We start from the raw sequence: 19,969 nt of genomic DNA, 5'->3' as shown, positions 1-19,969 counted from the left end.
GAGGCAGGTCAGGTGGTCTGGTATTCCCATTTCTTTCAGAATTTTCCACAGTTTGTTGTGATTCATACAGTCAAAGGCTTTGGCGTAGTCAATGAAGCAGAAATAAATGTTTGTCTGGAACTCTTTTGCTTTTTAGATGATCCAACAGAAGTTGGCAGTTTGATCTTTGGTTCCTCTGCCTTTTCTAAATCCAGTTTGAACTCTGGAAGTTCACAGTTCATATACTGTCGAAACCTGGCTTGGAGAATTTTGAGCATTACTTTGCTAGCGTGTGAGATGAATCCAATTGTGCAGTAGTTTGAGCATTCTTTGGGATCAGAATGAAAACTGACCTTTTCCAGTTCTGTGGCCACTGCAAATTTACTGGCATATCAAGCATAGCACTTTCACAGCATCATCTTTTAGGATTTGAAATAGATCAACTGGAATTCCATCAACTCCACTAGCTTTGTTTTTAGCGACATTTTCTAAGGCCCACTTGACTTCTAGGATGTCTGGCTCTAGGTGAGTGATCACACCATCACACCATCGTGGCTTTCTGGGTCATGAAGATCTTTTTTGTATAGTTCTTCTGTGTATTCTTGCCACCTGTTCTTAATATCTTCTGCTTCTGTTAGGTCCATACCATTTCTGTCTTTTATTGTGCCCATCTTTGCATGAAATCTTCCCTTGGTATCTCTAATTTTCTTGAAGAGATCTCTAGTCTTTCCCATTCTATTGTTTTCCTCTATTTCTTTACACTGTTCACTGAGGAAGGTTTTCATATCTCTTCTTGCTATTCTTTCTAACTCTGCATTCAAATGGGTATATCTCTTCCCTTTTTCTCCTTTGCCTTTTGAGTCTTTTCTTTTCTCAGCTATTTGTAAGGCCTCCTCAGACAACAACCATTTTGCCTTTATGCATTTCTTTTCCTTGGGGATGGTCTTGATAACTGTCTCCTGTCCAATGTCACGAAACTCCATTCATAGTTCTTCAGGCACTCTATCAGATCTGTTTTATAAGTAATTTCATTTGTACCATTCTTTTTAGATTCCTAATCTAAGTGGGATCAAGTGATATTTGTCTTTCTTGTTCTAACTTTCTTCATTCAGTATGACAGTCTCTAGGAAGGTCTATCCCTGTTGTCGAGCGAGTTATTCTTTATGCTAATATCATTTGGAAAGTTCTGGCTGATCCACAGGGGAGATATAGAACAAGCAGGACATGCACGTAATCCCTAGGATAGAAAAAGCGTAGACACTTTCTGAGTGAGTAGGGATCTCCCCACCGCAGCCAGTGGGACCCTTTGTTGCACCTGTACTGGCTTCCCTGTGGTATCACTGCTCTAAGGGGTAGAAACGGGACAGAGCACACAGTGAGGTCATACTCTGGGGGAGAACAGAGCAGCCTGCTGTCGTTGTTGTTGTCCTATCATCCCCCAGTGGGCCACTCAGTGGAATGACCGGATGAGGACACGGAGCAGGAAAGGAGACCTTGGGAAGCTTATCTGGGTATAGATGGAGTTTGTGAACAGAGAGGACTACATGGCCTGCTGTGTGAACGTAGCCGTCAAAGACTCAGGGTCCCAATTTGCAGATTAAGCATTTAGGTGTCAGAGAACAAAATAAAGGTGACAGTGTAGAAGGATGATATGCTGGGAGGGAAGAGTATTTGAAGCTGGATCTCCACAAGCTTGTCCCTTTTAAATACTACAGTTGGCTAATTCAAGAAATACAAGCTTCCTGGGTGTTATATAATTCTCATAACTTAAACTTCAATGCTGTGAACCTAGTATCTTAAATGAGACATAACTGTACATGATTATTTCTTAAAATCATAAAACTATAGTATTTAAATAGCCATTTCAAATTAGTTAAAAATTGTCACTCTACTGGGCCAGATTCTCCCATTTATTATTAGTATATGCAATATCAAATAGGCACAGCTTCCATCTCTACATGAAAATTCTAATACTAATCCTAAAAGTCTGATTTTCTTCAACACTTCTGTGCATGGGTGCTAAGTCGCTGCAGTCGTGTTGGACTCTATGCAACCCTTTGAACTGTAGCACACCAGGCGCCTCTGTCCACAGGATTCTCCAGCAAGAAATACTGGAGTGAGTTGCCATGCCCTCCTCGTCCCAATCCAGGGATCGAACCTGTGTCTCTTATTTCTCCTGCATTTGCCGGAGGGTTCAAGGGCTTCCCTAGTAGCTCAGACAGTAAAGCGTCTGCCTGCAATGAGGGGAGACCTGGGTTCAATTCCTGGGTTGGGAAGATCCCCTGGAGAAGGAAATGGCAACCCACTCCAGTACTCTTGCCCAGAAAATTTCATGGATGGAGGAATCTGGTAGGTAGTCCATGGGACTGTAAAGAGTCAGACATGACTGAGCAACTTCATGGTTCTTTACCACTAGCAGCACCTGGGAACTCTAAATCTTCTCAAGTTGGAAAAACGTTATTTCACTACAGAAAACAGTGATCATACCAAGTAAAACAGTGATCGCTGACATTACTAAAAGAGATTTATGCCAGAGGATGTTATTTGTTACTGTAGTGGGATTTGCTAAGCACAATTTTTACTTGTTACATCAATGATTTAATAATTCTATGATTGGTTAGCTCACTTTCACAGATTCAAATAATATACATGATCTAATTCTTCAGTCTACCAACAGTTCCTGTATTTGAATTGGTAAATTTCAAGTTAAGTAAAATGTCTGTCTTCTTTCAACCTTAGAGACTTTGCACTTGATGCTATCCTGAGAAGTCGAACTTTAAATATTTTGGATCTGATGGCTCTTGCATTTTTTCATTCTTAGAACCACAAAATTCTTTAAAGTTTTAATATACATATATAGGCTGGTAGCTCAGCTGGTAAAGAATCCGCCTGCAATGCAGGAGACCCTGGTTCCATTCCTGGGTCAGGAAGATCCCCTGAAGGGCTAGGCCACCCATTCTAGTATTCTTGGACTTCCCTGGTGGCTCAGATGGTAAAGATTCCACCCTCAATGCGGGATACCTGGATTTGATCCCTGGGTTGGAAAGATCCCCTGGAGAAGGGAAAGGCAACCCACTTCAGTATTCTTGCTTGGAGAATTCCCTTGGACAGAGGAGCCTGGAGGGCTGCAGTCCATTTGGGTCACAAAGAGTCAGACACGACTGAACGATTAAGCATACTACTTATACATTATATGATTATATATTATGTATTGCTGATATAAACATATACATACACAATTTGAGTATTTCATGTCTGCTTTAAGGTCACAACTTTACTCATATTCCCTTTGATTCAGAAAATACATTTATCTGAATCATTTGCAATTTTTGTAATGTTCTAGCCTGGCAACCTACTTCAGTGTTCTTGTCTGGAGAATCCCAGGGACAGGGGAGCCTGGTGGGCTTCCGTCTGTGGGGTCACACAGAGTCAGACATGACTGAAGTGATTTAGCAGCAGCAGCAGTAGCCTCTTGAACAATATAACAAATTAGTCAATAACACCAACATGATTGAATAATAAGACTCAACACTTTAAGTTAAATTTTCTCTTTTGTACAAAATGATATACTAATAGTTTTTCAGATTTAATGGGTGTCAGTTGACCAGAGCCATTATCCTCTGTTTGGTGCTCAAATTGTCTCAAGTACACTTTAAATTGGTTCCTGTGGTCTTTTGACATAACACCATTAATCTTCGAAGGCTTCCTAGTTTTCTGGCACAACTAGGTGCACAAGCCTCTCACAGAACCCTCCAGCACAGACGTGGAATCAACCTTTTATTCCAAGAGGCCCCACGTTCCTTGGCACTAGAGCACATCACAGAATGACCTTACTTCTGGGCCATGTCAGTGTACAGGGCTCAAAATGACATTTTCCCCACGGGATGGCATGAGTTCTTTTTTCCAGCTTTATGGAGGTGACCTGTTAACAAATTTCCAGTGCACAATGCAGTATTGATAACTGTATCTAAACTGTACTCACCATGTCATAATTAGATCTCCAGAACTTGTTCATCCTGAGTAACTGAAACTTCATAACCTTTGAACAATATCTCCCCCTTTTCCCTTTCACCTCACTCCTGGCCACCATTACTCTACTCTCTGCTTCCATGAAACTGACTGTTTTGGATGTCACAAGTGAGTCTGATTATGCAAGTATTTGTCTTTCTGTGTTGGACTTATTTCAGTTAACATAATGTCCTCCAGGTTCATTGATTTTCATGCAAATGGCAAGATTTTCTCCTTTTTTTAAGGCTGTATAATATCACATTGTACATAGAAAGGTATATAGATATTTGCACTCCCATATTCATTGCCTCATGACACACAATAGCCAACATATACAAACAAATGTCCACTGATATATGAATGCATAAATAAAACGAATAGTTTAAATAGGAATTCTATGCCATTAGAAAGATTAATACAAATTCATGCCTTTCCCTATGGATGAAAAGGACAGACTTTTGCGGACAGCTAAAAGTCTCTGCCACAGTCCAAGCGTCTGAACAATTATGAGTGAAATCATAGCTGCTATGTAACTTTTCTCAAATTTAAAATAAATGATTCTTTAAGTGGGGAAATACTATATCCAAATATTGCTCTAATAGTATGAAAATAAAGGTAAGTAAATATTTCTGAAGTGATTTAATTTATATTTCTTTTACTGAACCACAGTTTGAAATGTTTATTGGAATATCCCTTAGATAACGTTCAAACTCTTTTCAGCTTAGTGGAAATTAAGTATCAACTGCAGAGATTCATCACAAAATGGATTGCTTTCATACCTATTGAAACCAGCAAAACTAAAAAATATTTTAAAATTTCATGTTGACTAAAACAATAATTTCTTTTAATTGGCTTTATATGGGTAATATAATGTCAATTATTTAGAAAACTTTTATAGCCTATCATTTCCATGTAAATTAGGTAAAACATTTCACAAACTAAATATATTATACAAGTAAAAGAAGCAACAATGCCAAGATATGATAATGGAAACCAGTGACTGAGTACATCAATTCCCTAGGAGCCTTAAATATGCCATTCCAATCTAATTTCTGTTTCTACAGCAACAAAAGTAAGTCTAAAAAGGAGTAAATCAAGAAAGGCTTAGGAATTTCTCTGGCTATCCAGTGTCTGGGACTCTACACACCCAAAGCAGGGGCCTGGGTTTGATCCCTGATCAGGGAACTTGATCCCATATGACACAGTTAGGACCCGGGACAGCCAAATAAATAAATATTTTAAGAGAGAGAGAGAAGACTTAAAGATTTAATTCAGTAATGTGGTAAACTAAATCAAAGTACTGATTCTTTGACACCCTTCCCATAGATAATTCAGTCCTGGTGGCTAAAGGCTGTTTGACCAATAAAATATGAAGAAAGTGACAATGTGCTGATTTGTAGACCTAGAACTTGGCAGTTTCTACTTCCTGGTCTCTTAGCCTTGAGCTACCATGCAAGAAGCCTGATGCCTCTAATGGAAAAATGATGAAGGTAGGCCCTGAGGCTACATGGAGAGAGCAAATCAGCTGAGCCCAGACTTCCAGCTGTCCCTAACAAGGCACCAGATGTGAGTAAAACCCTCCTTGGACTGTCTTGTCCAGACCAGACTAGCCTCCAAGTGAGCCCAGTTGGGACCATACAGAGTAGAATTACTCAGCTGAACCCTGTCCAAACTCCTGACCCACAGATCATGAGCATAATAAACTGATTGTTTTTACAAACCACCAAGTTTGGAATATTTGTTACACAGAAATAGATGAGGAGAAAAAGTAGATACAGTCTTAGGTATTTAAAATGGGAACTCTGCTTGTACTGTGCAAGCTACATATCCTATAAAACCTCTTGTTGCAAATACTGGCTTAAAACTTTTCCAAAAGTATCTTAAATGTGTAGCTAAGCTCACAAGAGAATAAGAACACATTCATAAGTGAAGGCGCCCACAATGAATCTGGACTAGTAAGTAACACTAAAGTTGGCGACTGCCCAAGGAAACTGGGTCTGAAAAGAAAGAACCTTGGGTTTTAGCGGCTGAGAGAAAGTTTTGGGCCATCACAAAATGGGGAATTAGAGAGTCTGATTAAGCCAGGAGTCCAACAGGTTGTGCCTTGAATAAGAGACTGAATAGAAAAATGTCAGTCCTGCAAAGGGATATTACTGGGAAACTATTTTTGGCCTTCAGGGAAGGAAGAAACTGAGAAGATATTGATTCTGAGAATCTCTTAACAAAAGCAGTCCTCAAACGGATTTGGGATTCCAATTCAAAACTACCTGCATGTTCCAAAAGAGCTAAGAAATTAAAGTGGTCTGAAGTTGGAAACAGTCCTAGGTATCTAATTAAGATACAGGCTAGTCTCCTCTGAAGAATAGATTCCTGTCATGATCAAGTTTGAATTTCTATAGGTAGGGAAAGTAATGGGCTTGGAGCTGACTTGTGCCAACTCACAAAAGCCAAGTGTGTGCATTTCTTCCCAACTCTGCATTCAACAGTACCTGAAATTGGCTAGGGTTGTGGGGATTATTCATACCACAGAAATTAGCAAACACCACAAATTGGGGCTTTTTTTTTTTTTTTAATAAGTGAGCCACTTCATCAGCACAAAACTAGATAAAGGCTCCATAAACATGAGTTATTAGAAATATCACAACAAACCACAAACAGGAATCAGTAGAAAGCAGCACAATTCAGCTCCTAAAAGCTTCATATGATTGAACTGTAAGATAGGAAATACAAAATAAGAGTCTTTCAGATGCTTATAGGAAAGAGATTCACAAAAAATAGGCCAAAAAATGAGAGATTATAAAAAGTGATTAACAGATTTTTAAAAGGTTTCAGGTATCTTTGCAAAGTGTATTTATTGCGATCACTAATCATTTTTAGTATGATATAAAGATATAACTGACTTTTATAAATTAAACTGTATCTTAAGAATTTGCTGAAGTTATTTACTATCTCGAGAAACTTCCTGATAGATTCCTTTGGACTTTGCGCTTATAAGTTACCACATACATGATTATGACATGAGACAAATTTCTGATTTATATGCCTTTTACCTTTAGACTAATACTTTCAGTACAACGTTGAATCAAAATAGTAAGTAGATAGTCTCATCTTATTCCCAGTCTTAAGATGCTGCATGTGTGTATTTATTCTTTTACTATTAGTGATGTCAAGAGGTTTTGTTGTAGACTGCCTTCTATCAGGTTGAGGAAGTTCATTCCAAATTTTCTGAGATAGTTTTAGCATGAAACGGTAATATTTTCATTGAATTTTTTGCTATACGTAAGGACATGATTATACAGCTTTTCTCTTTTGTTAATATGATGAATTTAATTGATGTTTTAGTGTTAAATCAGTCATGTACTCTTGGGTCATGCTATCTTGTACTTTTATATATTGTTAGATTCTATTTGCTAGTAACTTGTTAGGATTTTTCTGTCTTTCTACATGATAGGTATGCTTAGTTGCTCAGTTGTGTCTGACTCTTTGCCACCCCTGGAGTGTAGCCCGCCAGTTTTCTCTGTCCATGGGGATTCTCCAGGCAAGAATACCGAAGTGGGTTGCCTTTCCTCCTCCAGGGGTACATGATAAATACTGGCATATAATTTTCTTTCTTGTAATGACTTTGTGCAGCTTTGGCATCATGGTAATGGTGACTTAATAAAATGAGCGAGGAAGTAAAAGTGAGCCACTTTAGCATTTAGCAGCTGAATTGTGCTGTTTTCTACTGATTCCTATTTGTGGTTTGTTGTGATATTTCTAATAACTCATGTTGATGGGGACTTTATCTAGTTTTGTGCTGATGAAGTGGCTCACTTATTAAAAAAAAAATTGATGAAGCACAAGCTGGAATCAAGATTGCCAGGAGAAACATAAATAATCTCAGATACACAGATGACACCACCTTTATGGCAAAAAGTGAAGAAGCACTAAAGATGGGCTCGATAAAGGACAGAAATGGTATGGACCTAACAGAAGCAGAAGATACTAAGAAGAGGTGGCAAGAATACACAGAAGAACTGTACAAAAAAGATCCTCACGACCAAGATAATCACGATGGTGTGATCACTCACCTGGAGCCAGACATCTTGGAATGTGAAGTCAAGTGGGCCTTAGAAAGCATCACTACAAACAAAGCTAGTGGAGGTGATGGAATTCCAGTTGAGCTATTTCAAATCCTGAAAGATGATGCTATGAAAGTGCTGCACTCAATATGCCAGCAAATTTGGAAAGTTCAGCAGTGGCCACAGGACTGGAAAAGGTCAGTCTTCATTCCAATCCCAAAGAAAGGCAATGCCAAAGAATGCTCAAACTACCACACAATTGCACTCATCTCACACGCTAGTAAAGTCATGCTCAAAATTCTCCAAGCCAGGCTTCAGCAATATGTGAACCGTGAACTCCCAGATGTTCAAGCAGGGTTTAGAAAAGGCAGAGGAACCAGAAGTCAAATTGCCAACATCTGCTGGATCATGTAGAAAGCAAGAGAGTTCCAGAAAAACATCTATTTCTGCTTCATTGACTATGCCAAAGCCTGTGACTGTGTGGATCACAAGAAACTGTGGAAAATTCTGAAAGAGATGGGAATCCCAGACCACCTGACCTGCTTCTTGAGAAACCTATATGCAGGTCAGGAAGCAACAGTTAGAACTGGACATGGAACAACAGACTGGTTCCAAATAGGAAAAGGAGTACGTCAAGGTTGTATATTGTCACCTTGCTTATTTAACTTATACGCAGAGTACATCATGAGGAACGCTGGGCTAGAAGAAGCACAAGCTGGAATCAAGATTGCCAGGAGAAATATCAATAACCTCAGATATGCAGATGACATCACCCTTATGGCAGAAAGTGATGAGGAACTCAAAAGCCTCTTGATGAAAGTGAAAGAGGAGAGTGAAAAGTTTGGCTTGAAGCTCAACATTCAGAAAACAAAGATCATGGCATCGGTCCCATCACTTCATGGGAAATAGACGGGGAAACAGTGGAAGCAGTGTCAGACTTTATTGCTTTGGGCTCCAAAATCACTGCAGATGCTGATTGCAGCCATGAAATTAAAAGACGCTTGCTCCTTGGAATGATAATTATGACCAACCTAGATAGCATATTAAAAAGCAGAGACATTACTTTGCCAACCAAGACCCGTCTAGTCAAGGCTATGGTTTTTCCCGTGGTCATGTATGGATGTGAGAGTTGGACTGTGAAGAAAGCTGATCGCCGAAGAATTGATGCTTTTGAACTGTGGTGCTGGAGAAGACTCTTGAGAGTCCTTTGGACTGCAAGGAGATCCAACCAGTCCATTCTAAATGATATCAGTCCTGGGTGTTCATTGGTAGGACTGATGTTGAAGCTGAAACTCCAATACTTTGGCTACCTCATGCAAAGAACTGACTCATTTGGAAAGACCCTGATGCTGGGAAAGACTGAAGGTGGGAGGAGAAGGGGACGACAGAGGATGAGATGGTTGGATGGCATCACCAACGGACATGAGTTTGAGCAAGCTCTGGGAGTTGGTGATGAACAGGGAAGCCTGGCGTGCTGCAGTCCATGGGGTCACAAAGAGTTGGACACAACTGGGCAACTGAACTCTGCTGATAACATCTGTGTTCCTACATAACTCCCACTTCTACTCAAGTTTATTGGTGTATATTTGTGTCCTTAAAAAAAAAAAAACTTTGGCCACTTCATGCGATGAGTTGACTCACTGGAAAAGACTCTCATGCTGGGAAAGGTTGGGGGCGGGAGGAGAAGGGGACGACAGAGAATGAGATGGCTGGATGGCATCACTGACTCTGTGGACATGCGTTTGAGTGAATTCCGGGAGTTGGTGATGGACAGGGAGGCCTGGCGTGCTGTAATTCATGGGATCGCGGAGAGTCGGACACTACTGAGAGACTGAACTGAACTGAACTGACTGGAAAAAAAAAAAAAAAGGAAGGGGAAGAATAAGAGGATGAGAAGGAGGAGGGAAAGAAGGAGAGATAGAAAAGCTAATACTAGCATGGGCTTGGAGAAGGCAATGGCAAGCCACTCCAGTACTCTTGCCTAGAAAATCCCAGGGATGGAGGAGCCTGGTAGGCTGCAGTCCGTGGGGTCGCTAAGGGTCGGACACGACTGAGCGACTTCACTTTCACTTTTCACTTTCACACATTAGAGAAGGAAATGGCAACCCACTTCAGTGTTCTTGCCTGGAGAATCCCAGGGACCGGCGAGCCTGGTGGGCTTCCGTCTATGGGGTCGCACAGAGTCGGACACGACTGAAGTGACTTAGCAGCATGGGCTTACTATGTGCCAAGCACTACTCTAACCTCTTTCTATATAATAACTTGGACATATCCTTAAACGATTTGCCATGAGATATATATTATCATTTCATTCACCATTCAGGACATGAAGGAGAGCATAGACAGGTTAAGTAACTTACCTAAGGTCACAGAGTAAGAAATGAAGTGGACATTTTAATTCAGGCAATAAATCATCTGTTATCTACATTTCTAATCACATTATAGTCACTTTCTGAAAATATCGCTATATTCATTTGCTAAGACTGCCATAACAAAACACCAGAGACCAGGTAGCTTAAACAACAGAAAGGTATTCCTTACAGTTTTGAAGGAGACAAGATGTCCGAGAACAAAGTGTCAGCAGATTTGGTTTCTTTGGAGACCTCTCCTTGCTTTGCAGAGAGCCATCTTCTTACTATGACTCTGTTCCGTTCCGTTCAGTCGCTCAGTCGTGTCCGACTCCTTGCGACCACCCGGTGGACTGTAGCCTACCAGGCTTCTCCAGGCAAGAATACTGGAATGGGTTACCATTTCCTTCTCTAGGGGATCTTCCCGACCCAGGGATCGAACCTAGGTCTCCCGCATTGGAGGCAGACGCTTTAACCTCTGAGCCACCAGGGAAGCTATGACTCCACATAGCTTTTATTCTGTGCCCATGTGTACCTGGTGTCTCTTTCCAGGCTCCTCTGTCCATGGATTTCTCCAGGCAAGAAAACTGGAGTGGACAGCCATCCCCTTCTCCAGGAGATCTTCCCAACCCAGGGATCGAACCAGGGTCTTCTGCATTGGAGGCAAATTATTTATCATCTGAACCACCACAGAAAGCAGTCACATTGAACTAGGGCACCATTATTTTGACCTTTATCATCTCATTTGACCTTTATTATCTCTTTAAAGGCTCTATCTCCAAAGATAATCATATTTGGGATTCCAAATTTAGGGACACAATTCAGTCTTTGCGTGTGTGCGTGCATGCTAAGTTGCTTTAGTTGTGTACTATTCTGCGATCCTGTGGACTGTAGCTTGCCAGGCTCCTCTGTCCATGGGATTCTCCAGGCAAGAATACTAGAGTGGGTTTGCCATGCCCTTCTCCAGGGGATCTTCCTGACCCAAGGATTGAATTCAGGTCTCTTACATCTCCTGCATTGGCAAGTGGGTTCTTTACCACTAGCGCCACCTGGGAAGCCCATTTCAGTCCATAGCAGTCTGTAAATCTTCAGATGGAAATCAAAGCTGGATTCATGATGCCAGAGTAAGTCACTTGGGTAAAACAAATACACCTGGCTTACCTATAGACTTGACAGTTTATTGCAACTGAACCACAACTAGTTATACCAATCATTGTTTTAATTTGCTGTTTGTTTCCAAATTGTTTATGCTTAGTGTTTCCCTGCTGCCCTATAACTTTGTCAGTGTTACTAGCTATACTACTTACGTCCTGTCTATTTTATAAGAATGTCTGCGTATTCAAACCTCCAAAAGATTGGTGATGGCTAAACATCTTGAGGAAATAGATCACATTTATGATTTTTACAGAATGATTATAATAATGTGGTTCTAGGTATGGGAAGGGACTCTCAAGAGTCTTCTCCAACACCACAGTTCAATAGCATCGATTCTTCGGCGATCAGCCTTCCTCACAGTCCAACTCTCACATCCATACATGACCACGGGAAAAACCATTGCCTTGACTAGATGGACCTTGGTTATACTGCAAGGAGATCCAACCAGTCCATTCTAAAGGAGATCAATCCTGGATGTTCATTGGAGGGACTGATGCTAAAGCTGAAACTGCAATACTTTGGCCACCTCATGCGTCGAGTTGACTCACTGGAAAAAGACTCTGATGCTGGGAAAGGTTGGGGGCGGGAGGAGAAGGGGACGATGGAGAATGAGATGGCTGGATGGCATCACCGACTCTGTGGACATGAATTTGAGTGAACTCCGGGAGTTGGTGATGGACAGGGAGGCCTGGCCGTGCTGTGATTCATGGGGTCGCGGAGAGTCGGACACGACTGAGCGACTGAAATGAACTGAACTGAACTGAAGGTATGGGAAGGGAGAAAACAATGGCACCCCACTCCAGTACTCTTGCTTGGAGAATCCCATGGACGGAGTAGCCTGGTGGGCTGCAGTCCATGGGGTCGCTAAGAGTCAGACACAACTGAGCGACTTCACTTTCACTTTTCACTTTCATGCATTGGAGAAGGAAATGGCAACCCACTCCAGTATTCTTGCCTGGAGAATCCCAGGGACAGAGGAGCCTGTTGGGTTGCCATCTGTGGGGTCGCACAGAGTTGGACACGACTGACGCGACTTAGCAGCAGCAGCAGGTATGGGAAGAAGCAAAAAGGGAAAATATCTGCTGGGTCATAATTGACTAATAAGACAGAGGGTCCAGAGAAACTTTAATTAGCAACAGGGCTTGATCCAGAAATTGGCACCTGGAGTGGCATATCAACAAGAAATTTTCCTTGATCTGGGAAGAGACTCTCAGCACCAAGGGACAATAATTAGTCATGAAATATTTCCCAAACACTGGTCAAATTTTGGAGCAAAAAAAGGAACTGAGAAATAAAATATTGCCCAGCATGTAAGTAAGCAAAGGATGTTACAGTCAGCAATTGCAGCCCTCCACTGTTCAGCTGGTGAGCCCTAAGGGAACTCTTGAAGGAAACAAAGAATACCTGCCATTTGGCAGCCATCAGACTACAGCCACTCTCAACAAACAGTGAGTCTTGCAGAAACTCAGGATATGAAAACACAGGATACAGCCCTGTAGAGCTGAGACACATATAAAAGGAATGACTGGAGTGAGCCCAGACTCACATCTTCCCACACACTGAAAAGTGCTAAATTCCTTTATCTGGGATATTGTTTTCTTTTACTAAAAGTAATCTTTTGTTCCTACTACCTGCACTTTGTTGCAAAACTCCTATGCATTCTAGGTCTCCTCTTGCCTCCTCAAAGCAGTTTTCTCAGGGGTTACTTGAAATGCTGCTACCTAGGCTTAAAGTCCTCAGTGGTGGTGGTGGTTTAGTCACTAATTTGTATCCAACTCTCTGCGACCCCATGGACTGTAGTCCGCCAGGCTTCTCTGTCCATGCGATTTTCCATGCAAGAATACCAGCGTGGGTTGCCATTTCCTTCTACCAAGGATCTTCGCAACCCAGGGATTGAACCCATGTCTCCTGCATTGCAGGCAGTCTCCTGCATTGCAGGCAGACTCCTGCTTAGTATATCTGCCAAATAAAACATAAGTCTCAAAAACAAATGCAGAAACTAATAGAAGACACACACACACACACACAAATACCCTATATTCAGATGTCAGAGTAGATAATTTTAGTTATATAAAAGGTAGGACAATAAGCATCCACTATGTATGCTCTAATAACTTAAAAGTGGGTTGAGGATCTTTTAGAGCCTATAACCTAGAAAAGCATCCTTGCTCTATTTACAACAACATATTTTTGTGAAGATGAAAAATAATTAGCTGATGGTGGCTCAGATGGTAAAGAGTCTGCCTGCGATGCAGGAGACTGGGGTTTGATCCCTGGGTTGGGAGGATCCCCTGGAGAAGTGAATGGCTACTCACTCCAGTTTTCTCACTTAGAGAGTCCTGTGGACAGAGGAGCCTGGCAGGCTATAGTCCATGGGGTCACAGAGTTGGACAGGACTGAGTGACTCAGCACACACACACACAAAACACATTTAACATTGTATGTCTTCCTTTATCCCCCATACTCCAGTAAGAAGCACTAATTTGTAACTGGACATTCTTCTATGCCTCTAAGAAGGGAAAAAAAAAAAAGAAAGAAAAATTAATTTCATGGTCTACAAGATTTATTGCACAGAAAATTTGAGTCAAATTGTAAGCTTACAAAATTATAATAAGGTTCATAACCCTATTATTATCCTGAGTTATTGCCCTGAGCCTCAAATTTTATTTTTTAAAAATCTGTGAAGTATGAGGAATATTTTTAGGAATAATCTTATTTTGTTTATAATTTTTAAATATGTATATTGTACATATCCTAACTTTACCCATTGATTTGTAAATTAGTCATTTATACATTCCAAAATGTGCATGCCCTAAGGGCTGACCTTAACACTTTGATCTTTGTGAACCTCTGAATGTATCATTTTCAATAGAGATTTTCTTTTAAATAAATGCATGATTTTCTATTATGAACAAGTAATGCCAGTGTCCAAAAATGATGAAGAAAAAAAACTCAATGCATCTATTTAAAGCCAAGTCTGAGAATATGTCATTTCAAAGTCATTTCAAGTAGCTAGTAACTGCAATTCTAAAATTAAGTAAATTTACATAGTCTAACACATTTTCCCTCTTTAAAAGAGTTATACAAAGAAATTGACTCTGGAAAATGTCATGCTTTGAACAATCATTTAAATTAATGTTCCATAAATCACAATCTTATTTAGCATATTAGTTCAGATAATTAGTTTACATACACATGATGGAAACAATAAAATGTTCTGAGTTATATAATTGTTCATAATTAGAATATTAAATTACTGCCCTAGTTTTTAAATTTTCAAACAAATTGTCTCATCATTATTTGGTATTTATTTAGCTTATGTTTTTGTTGCTAAACTTCAGTTTCTACTTGGCAAGCTCAAATATAATTTGTTTAATGGAGTGAAGAAGATAAAACATTTAGGTAAATGTCAGTATAGCTGAATATGTAAATTTTAGAAATAGATGCAAAAGATTTGACCCCTTTCTGACAGCACCCTAAAATATAAAAAGGAAAAAATATATATATATACATATATGCATATCATTTTAAAAGGCTTATCCATGCCGAACACAGACTTATTACAGTTTTGTTTGAATCTGACTTTAAAATCTATGGTAATTCTATATCATTTGTCTCTGACAGTCATATCACCAGGGAAGAATTAATCCATCTGAGTTGCTGTCTGTTTCTGTTCTTTCTCTACTCTATCTGCTGCTATTATTCTTTCTCTTCTCTTACTTTTCACTTTCTTTTTATCTTTTTCTTTCCTAATGCCAAAAAAGCTTATTTAACTAAGCCACAACTGCTATGCCTGACCTCCTAGAATTCCATAATTAAAAGCTTTATCTTCATAGAAATAACGTGTCTTAGAACATATGGTAGTTCTAATCTAGAATGTTTCTAGCATCCAATAAGAATAATCAAATAACAGAATTAGTCATATTTCAACTTTATTCCATGAATAAGAACAAAATACTGAAAATATGGAGATGTCATTTTTAGGGTCCATTTTAAGGCTCTACATGAAAGCTCTAGAAAACAATTTGATTCACTTCTCAGAAGGTAGCTATAATGGATTCAGTTGTGTCCTCCCACAAATTCATATATTGAAGTCCTAACTCACAGTCCCTCAAAATGTGACCTTATCTGAAGATAGGGTCTTTATAGAGGTGCTCAAGTGAAATGACATTAGGATGAGCCCTATTCTAACATAACTGATAAAAAGGGGAAATTTGGAGACAGATGCCACATTCACAAGGAACCCCTATGAATATCAACACAGAGATCAGGGTGATGCACCTATAAGCTAAAGAATCCTAGAGATTGCCAAGCAAACCACCAGAAGCTCGAGGATAGATGTGGAACTGATTCTTCCTCAAAACTCCCAGAAGGAAAAAACCTTGCCAAAGTCTTTATCCTGAGATTCTGGCCTACAGACCCATGAGACAATAAATATCTGTTATTTAAGACTCAGTTTGTGGTATTTTGTCATGGTAGCCCTAGAAAACTAATATAGTATCTGCTGCTGCTGCTGCTGCTGCTAAGTCACTTCAGTCGTGTCCGACTCTGTGTGACCCCATAGACGGAAGCCCATCAGGCTCCCCTGTCCCTGGGATTCTCCATATAGTATCTAACTTTTGTTATTTCCACTTGGCTTCTAATTTTGATATATTTTCATTTGCATTGAAGACTCATTATACCAGAAAAGAAAAAAAGAATGATAGGAAAAGTGAAAGTGTTAGTCGCTCAGTTGTCTCTGACTCTTTGAGACCCCATGGAGCCTGCCAGGCTCCTCTATCCATGGAACTCTTCAGGCAAGAATACTGGAGTGGGTTGCCATGCCCTCCTCTAGGGGATCTTCCTAACCCAGGGGTTGAATCTGGGTTTCCTGCATTGCAGGTAAATTCTTCACCATCAAGTGAATCTCAATTCACTGTTGGATTATCAAATATATCCTACGTTCAGACTGGAAAGGCTCAACAATCCATGCATTATAGAAAAAGTTCTACTACATTATTAAAGCAACTGGTATTACTGATGTTTCAGTATTGTAGTGTCAAAAAAACACAGGTTCAGAACTTTAAAACAAGACTTGCCCCAGGTTGCAAGGTTGATGTAACATCCAAAACTTAGTTAATGTAATATAGCCTATCAATATAATTAAGGACAAAAACCAATCAGGCATCTCCATAGACATAGAAAAGTCATTTGACAAAAATCAGCAGTTTCTCATAAGGACAACCAACAAACTAGAAATAGAGGGTAACTCCCTTAACTAAGTAAAGGGTTCAGTTCAGTTCAGTCGCTCAGTCTTGTCCAACTCTTTAAGACCCCATGAATCACAGCACGCCAGACCTCCCTGTCCATCACCAACTCCCGGAGTTCACTCAAACTCATGTCCATCGAGACGGTGATGCCATCCAGCCATCTCATTCTCTGCCATCCCCGTCTCCTCCCATCCCCAATCCCTCCCAGCATCAGAGTCTTTTCCAGTGAGTCAACTCGTCACATGAGGTGGCCAAAGTATTGGAGTTTCAGCTTTAGCATCAGTCCTTCCAATGAACACCCAGGATTGATCTCCTTTAGAATGTACCTACAATAAAATCATAACTAACATCATACTTAATGATGTTATATCAAATCATCACTCTCACAATTCCTAATTTCAAACTTATTATGAAACTATAGTGATCAAGACAATGTGATAATGTCACAGTAGACATGTATATTCTTGGAACAAAATAGAAAGTCAAAATAAATGAACACCCATATTAGTGGTCAATTGATTTCTAATAAGGGTGCCAAGACAATTCAATGGACAGTGAACTGGATACCCAAATGTAAATGAATGAGGTTGGAACCATTCTTCACACCATATACAAAAATTAACTCAAATGGATCATAGTTCTAAATGTAAGAGCTAAAATTATAAAATTACTAAAATATGATGTAGGACCTTGAGTTAGGAAAAACCTTCTTAAATATGTCATCAAAATCACAAGCAATGAAAAAAGAAATAAATTAGACTGCATTACTCAGGATTCTCTGGAGAAATATAACTGACAAGATATATGCACATATAGAAAGAGATTTCTCTACATACATAGAAAGAGAAAAAAATTGGCTCATGAAATTATAGACTAAGGAGTATCAAGATCTTCAGTCAGCAAACCAAAGAATCTGGAGAATAGATGAGTTAAGTTCCAATAGGTCATATGCTTGAGACCACAGAACAATGCTATTTTGGTTTGAGTCCAAAGGCAGAGAAAGATTAATGGGCCAGCACAAACAGTTAGGCAAGAGGAGTTCCTTTTACTCAAAGGAGGGTCAGGTTTTTTGTTCTATTTAGGTCTTCAACTGATTAGATTAGACCCACTCACAGTAAAGCTTTTCCCTGATAGCTCAGTTGGTAAAGAATCCGACTGCAATGCAGGAGATCCTGGTTTGATTCCTGGGTTGGCAAGATCTGCTGGAGAAGGGATAGGCTACCCACTCCAGTATTCTTGGGCTTCCCCTGTGGTTCAGCTGGTAAAGAATCTGCCTGCAAATATGGGATACCTGGGTTTGATCCCTGGGATGGGAAGATCCCCTGGAGAAAGGAAAGGCTACCCACTCCAGCATTCTGGCCTGGAGAATTCCATGGACTATCCATGGAATCACAAAGAGTCGGACGTGACTGAGCAACTTTCACTTTCACTCACAGTAAAGAGAGTAATCTGCTTTGATCAGTCTCAGAATGTTTGACCAAATATCTGGGCAACCCCTCAACCATGACCTAGTTAAGCAGATACGGTATTAACCATCATATAGACTTTATTGAAATTTAAAATTTTTGTGCTATAAACATTGAATTAAGGAAATAAAAGATGAGAGAAATGAAAGAAAATTAGAGAAAATATTTGCAAATCATTTCTCTGATAAAGATCTTTAAATCCATAAAGAACTCTATTAATGCAATAATAAAAAAAACAAGATTAAAAATAGGCAAATTATCTGAACAGATAGTTTTCCAAATAAGACATACAAGTGTCCAGTTAGCACATGAAAAGATGATCAGCAACATTAGCCATTAGGGAAAATGCAAATCAAAGATGCAATGTGATATTTTATAGCACTTTTGTTGTTGTTCAGTTGCTAAGTTATGTCCATTGCCTTTGTGACCCCCATGTCAGGCTCCTCTGTCCATGGGATTCCCCATGCAAGAATACTGGAGTGGGTTGTCATTTCCTTCTCCAAGGCATCTTCCTGACCCAGCAATCAAACCTGCGTCACCTGCATTGGCAAGTGGGTTCTTTACCACTGAACCATTTACACCTGCTAGGATGGCTATAAAAAAGTAAAAGGAAAACAATAAAAATAAAAACAAGAGTTGGAGAGGATGTGAAGAATTTGGAACTCTCATAAATTTCTATGAAAGTGAAAGTTGCTTAGTCTTGTCCAACTCCTTGTGACCCCACGTACCATACAGTCCATGAAATTCTCCAGGTCAGAATACTGGAGTGGGTAGCCTCCCCTTCTCCAGGGGATCTTCCCAACCCAGGGATCAAACCCAGGTCTTCCACATTGTAGGCAGATTCTTTAACAGCTGAGCCACAATCCCTCATGGGAGTGCAAAACGATGCAATTTGACATTCCTCAAAATTTAAATATAGAGTTATACAAGGTGAGCCAGAAATTCCATTCCTAAATACACTCACACAAATGTCTATGGCAGCATTATTCATAAGAGCAATAAATGGAAACAACTCTAATTTACATCAACTGATGGATGGATAAATGAAATAAATGCATCTATATGATAAAAGAGTATTCAGAAATAAAAAGGACCAGAATACTGACACATGCTACAACAGAAGAATCTTGAAAACGTATGTTAAGTGAAAAGAATCAGTCTCAAAAGACACTTATTGCAGAATTACATTTATATGAGATATTCAGAACAGGCAAATCTATAGACAGAAAGTATAACAATGATTGCCTAGGGCAGAGGTGGGTTGGAAGGGAATGGGAAGTGATTGCTATGAGGAAGGAATTTCTTTCTAGGAAGACAAAAATATTCCAAAATTGATTCTGGGAATGGTTTCCCAACTCTGTGAACATAATAAAAGCCACTTAGTTTTGCACATTAAATGAATGAATTGTATGATCTGTAAATTATATCTCAATAAAGTTGTTAAAAATTAAAATAAAATTTTAAGACATTTGCAATTGATTTGCCCCATTTCCAAGAAGAGCATTGCAGAAGGAAAGTGCTCATCCAGGACCATCTCTTAGTTTTTGAACACACCAAAATTATAAACATTTTTTTTAGTACCTTAGTATGTCCAAGACCCTCTTCAACATCTGTCTTGTAGTCTGCAAGAGAGAGGGTCTCAGATATTCTGATGCTTATCAGGAGAAGGGAAAGTTAATCGTACCCTCAAAAATTATCTGATT

Source organism: Moschus berezovskii, chromosome 5, assembly GCF_049115385.1.
Source record: "Moschus berezovskii isolate FMDL1 chromosome 5, NW_MosBer_1.0, whole genome shotgun sequence".
Classification (NCBI taxonomy): Eukaryota; Metazoa; Chordata; class Mammalia; order Artiodactyla; family Moschidae; genus Moschus; species Moschus berezovskii.
This window is presented reverse-complemented; position numbering follows the sequence as displayed.